This window comes from Equus przewalskii, chromosome 8 (genome assembly GCF_037783145.1).
Source record: "Equus przewalskii isolate Varuska chromosome 8, EquPr2, whole genome shotgun sequence".
Classification (NCBI taxonomy): Eukaryota; Metazoa; Chordata; class Mammalia; order Perissodactyla; family Equidae; genus Equus; species Equus przewalskii.
Window position 1 is genome coordinate 14,955,463 of NC_091838.1, and position 10,982 is coordinate 14,966,444.

A 10,982-nucleotide genomic window follows, 5' to 3' on the forward strand; every position below is an offset into this window, starting at 1 on the left:
GATCAAAATCAAATGCTGGATATTATCCATATCTGGGAAAAATAGTTTGCAAATTCATCGTAGTCTTTGGGTACATAGCTTGTCAAGGTTAGATTACATGGCCTCTGCTGATTGAAGCTACTAATATTAAAACAAGTGAAAAGGTTTTTGAATTTTGATGTTTGAATTTCATGTTGACGTTTTTCATAATAGAGACTTATATTCAACCAACATTGCAAAGTTGAGTACAACTGTAGTTTACTCATAAGTAGGACTTAAATAATTGTCTTCAAAAGGAGTGTTAGCAAAATGTTGAATCTTCTGCATTGTTTTTCCCTAATGAAGACTTTAATTAGCATTCCCGTCTTTCAGTAAAATATACAGTCAATGCCCCGTTTTCTTTTTCTTCAACCCCTTAATCACATGTTTTTCCATTTTGCACTAATGACAATTAACTTCTGGAAGTTATTGAATTTTACAAATGACCACGAGGAAATAAAGAGCAACTAGGCTATGACATCACTATCTATTCTAATATTTTAATAAGTAGATGTATTTTAATTATTAACGATACTTCGTAAGATGCCAGTAAATGCTTTCTAATGCTTTTTGTAAAGGCAATGAAGTCTTGATAATTTCATATCCGACTATCATTCCTTACTATTAAATTGTTCACTAGAAATGTAAAGTGATACTGCTGATGGGATTATGAGAATTAGATTTTGGAATCAGTAAAGTCTGAGCCATTGTATGGCTACAATTTCTGTAATTAATTATCCCAGAAAGAACTTCATTTTGTTGCATGCTGATGTCGCTGCTTTTAGATTGCTCCTTGGAATGACCTTCGTCAACATGTTGATCGTCAGTAAAAACCAAATGCCTATTTTCATGTCTGCTCTAATGACTGGTTAGTTTGGGGGAAACGCTAACTCTCAGTCTTCCGGTAACCACTTGTGTGACTTTGGACAAATCATTTCAATTTTCTAGGCTCATGCTATTTAAAGCAGAATTCAGTTCTAGGCTCTTGCTAGTACCGGGTCCCCAAATCAGTGAATGCCCCACATGACAACAGTTGGCCCTCTTTACTCCCTGTTCACCCATAAAAAGATCCGTGGTTGGGGAATTCCTCCATATTCGTCCTGGTGTCCCTGGCTTATACTCCTGGATTCATTATTGGACTCTCTGACTCTCACTTGTCCATTTGGATTAATGTGCTTATATGACCTGCCCACTGTTAAGTTCGTTTTCTCCCCAGGCCACTGCCTACCTAATCAGCCTTTTCAGCCCCATACACTCCTCTAGGCTCCTGTTGTTTGGGGGGAAGGAGGATCAGATGGAAAAAAATCTATACATTGTATTTTATGTATTCTTTACTGTCTTGGTCCATGCTATAACAGAATACCATACACTGTGTGGCTTATAAACAAGAAAAATTTATTTCTCACAGTTTTGGATGTTGGTAAATCCAAAATCAAAGCACCAGTAGATTTGGTGTCTGGTGAGAGCCCACATTCTGGTTCATAGACAGAGGCTTTTCACTGTGTCCTCACATGGTAGAACGAGGGAGGGAGCTCTCCCGGGTCTCTTTCATAAGGGCACTAATCCCATTCATGAAGGCTCCACCCTCATGACCTAGTCACCTCCCAAAGGGCCCATTTTACACTATCACGTTGGGGATTAGATTTCAACATATGAATTTGAGGGCCAGGTCGGCGGGTGGGGCGGGAGACACAAACATTCCGTCTATGGCATTTACATTCAATTTTAAGACTTTTAGAACTTTATGTTAAGTAAAAATAAGATACAAAAAGACCACAAAAGGGAGACTCATAAGCATTTTTTGAACAACTAGTACTTTAAATTTAAATTAATTAGAATTAAATAAAATTGAAAATTCAGTTTCTCAGTTGCACTAGCAACATTTCAAGTGCTTAATAATCATAAGTGGCTAGTGTCCGCCATGTTGGGCAGAGCAGATACAGCATTCACATCAGTGAAGAGAGTTCTAGACTGAACAGTGGTGCTCTAGATACTTTGTATAACTTTTTCATTTACTCCCAAGGGTAAGTTTACAAGTAAGACATTATCCTGAGGCTTACACATGAGGACTCAGAGACAGAAGGACTCAGGGGGCTCACCCAGCTATCAAGCGAAAGAGTCAGAATCAGAATTTAGAGTCATTCGTACTCAAGATTTAAATACAGATCTGTCTGACTCTAACTTTCTACTATACTAGATTCTACACTCCTGATTGCTAACGGTATGAACGTGCACCTTAGAATATAATTTTGTCATTAACCATCTGTTTCAATCCTCTGGTTTTATATATGAGACCAGAAAAGAAAACTATTTCTAAGTCCAAATACTAGTCAGCGACAAAGTGCTAACATTTCGCAACATTGTCTCCCATATTGCTATATCTCCTCTCCCTTGGACCTAGTCTGAAGATAAAGTGGTAGAGAAAATAAGAGAAAAGAAATTACTATTTCCTGAGTCTTAACTTTATTCTAAACACTGTGTTGGTTTGTAAAACAAGAAGGCTGGGAAGTAGATATCAACCTCATTTTGCAAACAAGGAAACGAACATAGAGATTGTGTGGTAGGTTGATTCCCTCGAGCCTCTCCCGTATTTTGAGCAGTGATTTGTCCTAATCCTCAGGATCAGTGGCTTTGGATTTAATTTGACTTCCTTTGTCATCATTTTCCTACATGTATTTACTGAATCCCTCATACACTGCCTTGATATCTCACACAGAGTGGCAACAAGCTAATCCCTATGATGTCCATAGTCTTGTCATTTTCAGCGTCATCCAGAAGAAGATGTCTCTTTAGAAAGATGACGTTGGCCTTATGACTTAGCCGTAGTGATAATACCTGGCAATACTGGGGTGCTACCTTGAGGGATGCAACATATACTCTAGGCCTGCAGTCTAAATAGATCACTGTTTCTTCAATGGTTAGAATATAAGGACTCTGGGAAGCCACTTGGGTAGGTGGAGATGGTGCTTCTCATGAATGTACCTTCATTTGCAAAATAATTGCTTCCTGACCAATATTTTAAACTCTATTGATTTAAGATTTTAGTGCCCCAAAGAGGAATGCTTCTCCCTAGAAGACAAATACTGATTCTCTTGCATTAGAAGGCAAGTCTTCCATATGCCATTTCAGGAGTGAAGGAGGGAAGGGAAGCAGATGATGGTTTTTGCTGGGGTATGTCTCGCTGCATGGGGGAAGTAAGGTGGCTGCTTCCCCAAGGGACGTGGAAGGATAGCGTTGGAACCTGAGGAACCTCCATAGGGCAGCTCCCTGAACTATGATGCCAGTGGCAAAGATTCAGAAGACCACAATTACCTTATACATGCTGAATCACAAGGGCCTTTAGGAAATGAACTTTTCTCTGGTTCAGTTTATTTTTCTTACAACCAAAAGAATATTAACTAATATACAGAGCCTATGCCAAATTCTTTAGAAAAGTTATTACACTAAATCTTGACTTAACTCCCTGTGATGCCAGGAATCACCCTCATTTCATAAATGAGGAAATGAATGCAGTTCCTAAATTTACACAGCTAAAGAGTAAGTGGCCAACCTGAGATTGGACCTCAGGTCTTATTGACTTCAAGGTTCCTATTTTCTCTACTACTTCACTCCTGGAGGAAGGGGAGCTAGGATCGTAATGTGGTCTACATATCTAATTTTAAGACACCTGGAAACCAGGTGTCACACAAGGTCAATCAGAACACTGGAGCAGATTCCAAAGGTCATTTAGGATGCCATGCCTCTTCTTGGAGCATTAAGTATGATGGGGAAGTGATTTATAAAAAGAAAAGAAAGAAAGAAAAAGAACCACCAACACCAAAATAGTATTTTACACTATATAAGGAAAAGTCAATTAATTTGCATAACTTCTGAATCATAAATTTTCAAATGAAATGTGATGTTATTTCTAAGCACATAATGGAATTGAACGAGGCCAAGAAACAATGCCTGGAAAAGGTCATAGCTTGCTAATGAGTAGAAGGATTTATAATTACCATATCAAAAGAGAATTCAAATGGCAAGTCTCTGATTACACGCAACCACACTGTAAAACGTAAAGTAGATGCTTCTAAAATTGTTAAAAACAGTTTGTTCTCTTATATAATTAAGGAATTTATCTCATAACTTTATTTGCAGCATGAACTTAGTTCTAAATCCTTTCAAATACTTAACATACAAGTAACCATCCATCCAAGCTCTGACTAAATTATCATACATTTTAAATTAATCTGATTTAAGATTTTATTGTAAGTTCAGCTTTTCATTAGCTCTTCACAGATATCTCTGAACATAAATACTTGAAGTCCTTGAAATTTATTAACACATTGTAACATTTGATTAGGCTATCTATCTTCTGATCTTCAGCCAAGTTAATCCTGAAATAAAGCTAACACAGAGAAACCAAGAAAACAAAATCATCTTCAAAACGTCTAAGAAATTGTGTTCAACGACACAGGGATGTTCTCCAAGGGCTATCCGAATGCCGTGTATTTTGATAAATTGAAGAAATGAACAGATAAAATTTGGAACTACTAAATCAGAACAAACAGAACATTATTGGTGCTATTTGGTTAAATATATGCCAGATGATTAAAATATTTCCCTATCCTAATTACAATTCATTTTAAATCTAATTTTGAAGCCTTATGCTGCTCTCTAATTGTGTCATGTGTTTTTGTTTTCTCTTAAATAGATTATAAGTTCTTTAAAGAATTATGTCTTATACTCGTGTTTCCCTACAATGCCTACCACAGTGCCAAGTAAACAACAGATTAGGAATAACGAATAAGTCTTATTTCCCATCTCCACTTTAGTGGCAATGTCTGCCTGTGGAAGTACACTGAGAAAGGTTAGACGAGAATAGACCCCACCAAGACAGACTGCAGATAATTGATCAGTGAAGTCTGCTCTGAGCTCAAGAGGAGGAAGAAACAGTTGCACACCACCTATTTTTCTGTCTCACTAGTAGACATTCGTTTCATACTTGTTGAATGAATGAAAAATGTAAACAGGGAGAAAAGAATGATGTCGATCAAATTTTCCCATTCAGTTTAATTTTCATCCACATTCAACAAAAATTATATTGCATGTAAGTTCATTAGTAAGCATCAACAAACTTTGAAATTTAAAGGAAAAGCAACTAGCGTACAAAATCATGAGAGAGACTTTGTGCTCATATCAGTTCTATTCTTTCAGATCCTTTATTCAGAACTAATTCACCTGAAATCTTCACACCTTTACCTAGAAAATAGCAAGGCCAAGGATTCTCAGAGCTAAATATGTATGCACAGAAGTGTACACAATGAGGCTCGCTCAAGGGCAAAAATACTTGTGCCAATGGGCACAGGTTGCCTCACCAGAACTAAAGGCTATCCTACTGGTACTCTTTGAAAGGGCAGAGGTTCTGACAAAGCTAATGTTTACTAACCCTAAGTAACCTTTGGTGTTCTTCTTGCCTCAGTAGCTGGTAGTTGTTCTAGTAAGAAGAGAATAGATATAATTACATCTACCCCACACATACAATATATACACTTCTACCCTGACTTGCACACCTCTAAGCCATGAACATGCCTGTGTCTATGATTTGTAGAAGTTTGGGGGAAAGTCAAGTTTCCCATTCTCAGTAGCTCTTTGAATATCCTATTTAGTGATAAGAAAAAGGTGGAACTAGATTTTGCTGTTGTTTGTATTTTGTATTATGGAGGAGGGGCATCAAGATGTTGTTCTTGAGGCAATTTTTTACAAAAAATAGGTTGGCAAGGGGCTGGCCCTGTGGCCGAGTGGTTGAGTTCATGTGCTCCGCTGCAGGCAGGCCAGTGTTTCGTCAGTTCGAATCCTGGGCGCGGACATGGCACTGCTCATCAAACCACGCTGAGGCGGCATCCCACATGCCATAACTAGAAGGACCCACAACTAAGAATATACAACTATGTACCAGGGGGCTTTAGGGAGAAAAAGGAAAAAAATAAAATCTTTAAAAAAAAATAGGTTGGCAAAAATATTTATTCATCTAGTAGCACCTTTCCAATACAGGAAATTTTTGAAAGATCATAATTCTACATTTCAGCCCACTTCAATATCTCATAAAACCTGAATACTTACACAAGCGGCAAAGGATTCTATCTAGTGAGGTGTATTTAAATTCAAGTAGCATGTTGAGCAATTAGGGGTTAGTTATTCTAGTCATAGTTGTGTAAAACTCTCAGTGTTTAGGCTAAGAAATACAGGAAGTTTTAAAAAAAAAAAGCATGGATGTGCCTTATAGAAAATGATTAAAAACTGTGAATTTGGTGCTAGTTGTCTATCCATAGCACCTGCTACCTGACACTGTGGAGTTTACTCTAAGCGAGGTGGGTGGCCAAAACAATCCACAAGGCCACTGGATTTGACCCCAATTATCTTTTATTGTAAATAGGCCATATGTCAAATTCCAAGATAAATTGGAAACATTTGATCTATCTCCTGTTCCTAGATTAATTTTAAAGAATCATTCTCTGTTCTAACAGATCCTTTATTTGGGCTGCCTTGCTCTTAAGTTTTAAAAAAAAAAAAAGACCTAAAGGATTCTACCTTTAAGAATACTTCTGGAAGAAGAGAAATGAATGGTCAGAACACATTTCAGAGAGAAATGGTAGGAAGTGAGCTTACTCAAAATTTAAAATAATGACCAATACCCTCCACTCAGTTTCTTCATAGGAATCTGTTCACCAAGCAGAAAAAGATAACTAAGAAAATATTTATTAGCATGCTTAACCGAGATGGATGCTTTAACAAATCTCCTCATTTCCCCATGCAAATCACTGCTCTATCCATGCAAACCAACACAAATAAATATATCACACACGAAAAATAATAGTTTTATGAGCCTTTGAGGTATATTTGGAACTACGCTTCCTTAAGACAGACTATTAAACCACTGAAAAGATCCTGATTTATTCAAAAATGAAAATAATAGTAATGTAAGCCACCATGACCTACAACCAAATAGATTCTGCATGAGAGATTCAGGACAATGTGATTTTCATAAAACAATTTGGCATTGAAAGTAAACAGCCTAGCGAAATAAAATCCAAATGCCCGTCCCCTTCCCAAAAACTCATGATCCTGAACAATTTAATATGTACTTCTGAATGTTGCACACAAGTAATCTGTTGGGGAAAGAAGTTCTGTAGAAATCAGTGGTTTTTTTCCTCAAATTAATCAGAATGGAATGAGATTTTTAAAAGTCTAATTTTGAAGGGTTTTGTCTATTTAGTAAAACACCCCTGAAGTTAGAGAATTTATTGGTACAAAGTGTGTTTATTCTGTTTTTTCTTTTTTTGGAAGACTATTCTGTAGGGGTTTGTCTGCCAGATTAACTGCCCTTGGAACCATGGATGTGGCCACTTTTGCGCTCATTCGTATATGGCAGAGCTCTAGTTCCAAAATCAGAGTTATTGTTTCCACTCCACAGACAACACAAACAATAGCTTCGAGCAGTGGAAAGATGAAACAGAGCTGAAGAGGGGAAGAGTGAGAACAGCAATAAAGGGCTGAGGGAAGGAAAGAAGATCACTGTGACGGAAAGAAAACAGCACCCCGCTGCAGTCCTGTTTGACCTTGGTTGCTGGTTAATTTTGAATTTTGTGTCATGATACTGAAGAAGTGACGAGAGGTAACCGGTGAGGTAACGACCTCAAACGCCCTTCGGGTCACACTCAGGTCTCTCAGACACATTTCCACTGCCTCTCCTTCTCACTGTCCCCATGCCCCTTTCCCCTCACATGACCCCAAGACTCCTTCCTTACAAAGCAGTTTCTTTCTCCAACACCATCCTTCATTCTTTCTAAATCTATAAAAGAGCATCATTGTATGTTGAGAAAACAACTAAGAAAGAAAATATAGGAACATTTAGCTTAGCCTAAAAAAGAAAAAAATATATACACACACACACACATATAGTCAAATGAACTTTCTACTTTTCCACAATAAAGCATTAACAAGAACAAAGCAAGATCCTCACAGTATCAGTGATCATTAATGATGTATTCATTACCAATAAGTCTTAGTGTCACATTGATGATGTATCTATATAAACACCTAATTACATTATTAAATAGCCAACATGTATGATTAATTTGCTTTCCTAAGCAAGTATACATTTTTATTAAAAACTTGTTTCTAGAAAGTTTTTAATAAGAATTTCTTGTTGCATTGATACACAGGCTGTAGCCATATGAGAAGTTCATCATACTCCTTAGACTGATCCCTAAAAAAGAAAAAAAATCAAAATATTTACTGTTCCTGTGAGAACTGACCATCCTTAAAAGATAGAAAAAGACAAATGATCTCTGGACTTCTATTTATTTATTCAACCAAGCTTCAATTTTTAAAGATAATCTGAAATATATGATGTATAAAAGGTAGTTGTTCGAAACTTCAGGAAGAGAACGAGTTCTGATGGTAGTTGTTACCATCTCCGTCTCATTACCATCTCATTGGCCAGGGGAAGAAAGTACTAATCTGGGCATTCAAGGCTAGATGTAGATTAGATCTAAAATGGACAGCGTTATTATGCACAGCACAATCTTTGAGTAGCTTCTTCTACATTCTGGGCCCCAAACCAGCCTGTTCAGGGAAATGTCATATAGATGGCCACTCCAGCTCTAAATTAGAAATTACTGCTTCCCCAGGTACCTGTCTGTGATATGCCAGCAATGCCACCGGATAAATATGGGATATGGGACAAATCACTCTACTTTCTGGGTCACTCTTTATGTAGTCATGAAATGAAGATGTCTGCTGTTCCTGGATTCCAAATGAATATTGCTCAATGGAAATTAGGAAAGTTGGTCAAACCATTTTTTAGATAATCTAGTATTTATTATCAACTTGATCAATATCTGAATACCCAAGTTTTGTAATACTGATAGCCTTTGTTTCTGCCATTTTCCCTAGGTTTTTGTAATAATTGTATATTTGTCTGACCCTAAGGTGAAAAGAGGTAAAAATATGAAATATACTATTTCACTATTTATAACAGAACTCCTAAAATGTTTAGCATGGAGAAAAGTTAAAGCTAAATGTTCTAAAATGAGGTTTGGAGATTTACTATTCCCTTTATCTCTATTTTTACCTTGTATATCCAAGGACATTTAAAATTTTATTTGTACATAGTGCATTTCTAAAGTGATCAAAGCACATATGGGGCATGACCCAATTAATAATTTTAACTTCCTCATAAAAGAACAGGAGTAGATATCTACATATTGTTGTTTAAAAAAAGAAGAAAATTGAATGACTCGAATGACAAACAATAAATTGCAGAGTAATACTTCAGCTGCCCGTGTTTTTCTAGAAAGAAATGTGTCCAAATTGATAAAGCTGTTTATAAACAAAGGAAAATATTAGAAGCTGAGGGCTCTGCTTTACTTTAACCTAAGCTTCTAGGTAAAGCCTTTTCTTCACTCTGATGAGGGACACATGTCCTAATATTATCTTTCAAAACCTGTTTAAATGTTAATGAACCTGTAGAAAGAAATCCTAAATCTTCTACCTTTTTCATTGTTGTTTTGCTACATCCCCTAAAAATACTAAGTTACCCATCCACTATGACATAGCTGTCTTCACCTTAGTTCAAAGTACAAATGTGTTTGTTGAGTGCCTACCGGGTTCTGAGCTGTGTTCCAGGCACCACATCGGTAACAGAGGTGAACAATTTAATCAGAGAGAAAAAGAGCAGTTTATTTTGAATGGAGAATCAGGTGCAGGCAACAGTGTGGTGGAAGAAGAGGGGGAAAGTAGGCTGGCGCCAAAGCATAAAAGAACACATAGTCTGTGAAAATAAATTGGAAAATTTATTAGACAAAGGAGAATTATCAAAGATGTGCATGTGCGTGTGTGTCGGGGGCAGTGTACGTGGTTTTGTTGTGGTTGTCTTTGGTTTGGTTGGTTTTCGTTGTTGTTTGCCTGGAAGAAACATGATTAGATCTGAGCTTTGGGAGAATGGGTTGGGCATCCATGAGTAGGATGAAATGAAAGCAGGAGAGGCTGGTGGTAGGGTGAACAGTTCAGACATAATGAAGGTGCAAACTAAGACAATGGCAGCATAAATGGGGAAGAAGGGAACCATAGTGAAGCAAGTCATGGAAATATAATCATCCGAACTTGGCAATGGTTTGGATGTGGGAATGACAGAGGAGGCACCGAAAATAACACCTTGGTTTTGAGCCCTGGGGAGTAGGTAAGGAAGATACCTTAACTGAGATAGGGGTCTTTGAAGGGGAAATGGATGTGGAGGAAAACGAGGAGCTCCAATTAAATCTGTTGAACTTGAGGTCCCCAGAGCAGTCTGGTGTCAATGCGCAGCAGGAATCTGGAAACCTCAGGAGAGAGGATGAAATTAGAAATGTAAATCTGGGAGTTTTTTACCAGCCAAATTCCTAGAATTGACTGAGATGAGTAAATGATGAAATATTAGAGGGAGAAATATGAGGAGAGATGGGGGCTGGGAAATTAAAGACATACTGGATTTCCTGTTAATCATACACATTGAACTCAAGCTATCTCAAAGCTCACCGAGTCTTTCTTCTTCCTCACCCCTAAATGCATCCTTCCTTCCGTCACCCGCACCTCTTATATTGGCTTCATTATTCATATTCTCAGCCAAGAAAGAACTCTTATAATTCACCCTTGGCTTTCCTTGGTCCTCAAATCCTATAGATCCTGCTCCTTGGGAATCTCTTCCATCTAGCACTCTTTTTGCCAACTGAGTCCCTGAGTTTGGGGTCCTCCCTTTGTCTGACCTAAACTATTGAGATCTATTCCTAATTGAACTCTCAGTCTACAGTCCCTCCCCGCTATAGCCCATTCTCCAAATTACCTCTAAGAGGTATCTTTCTGAGATCAAATTGACTAAATCTCCACCCTATGTTAAAACCTCTGATGGCCAACTTTGAACAGAATGACATCAGTATCTGAATATG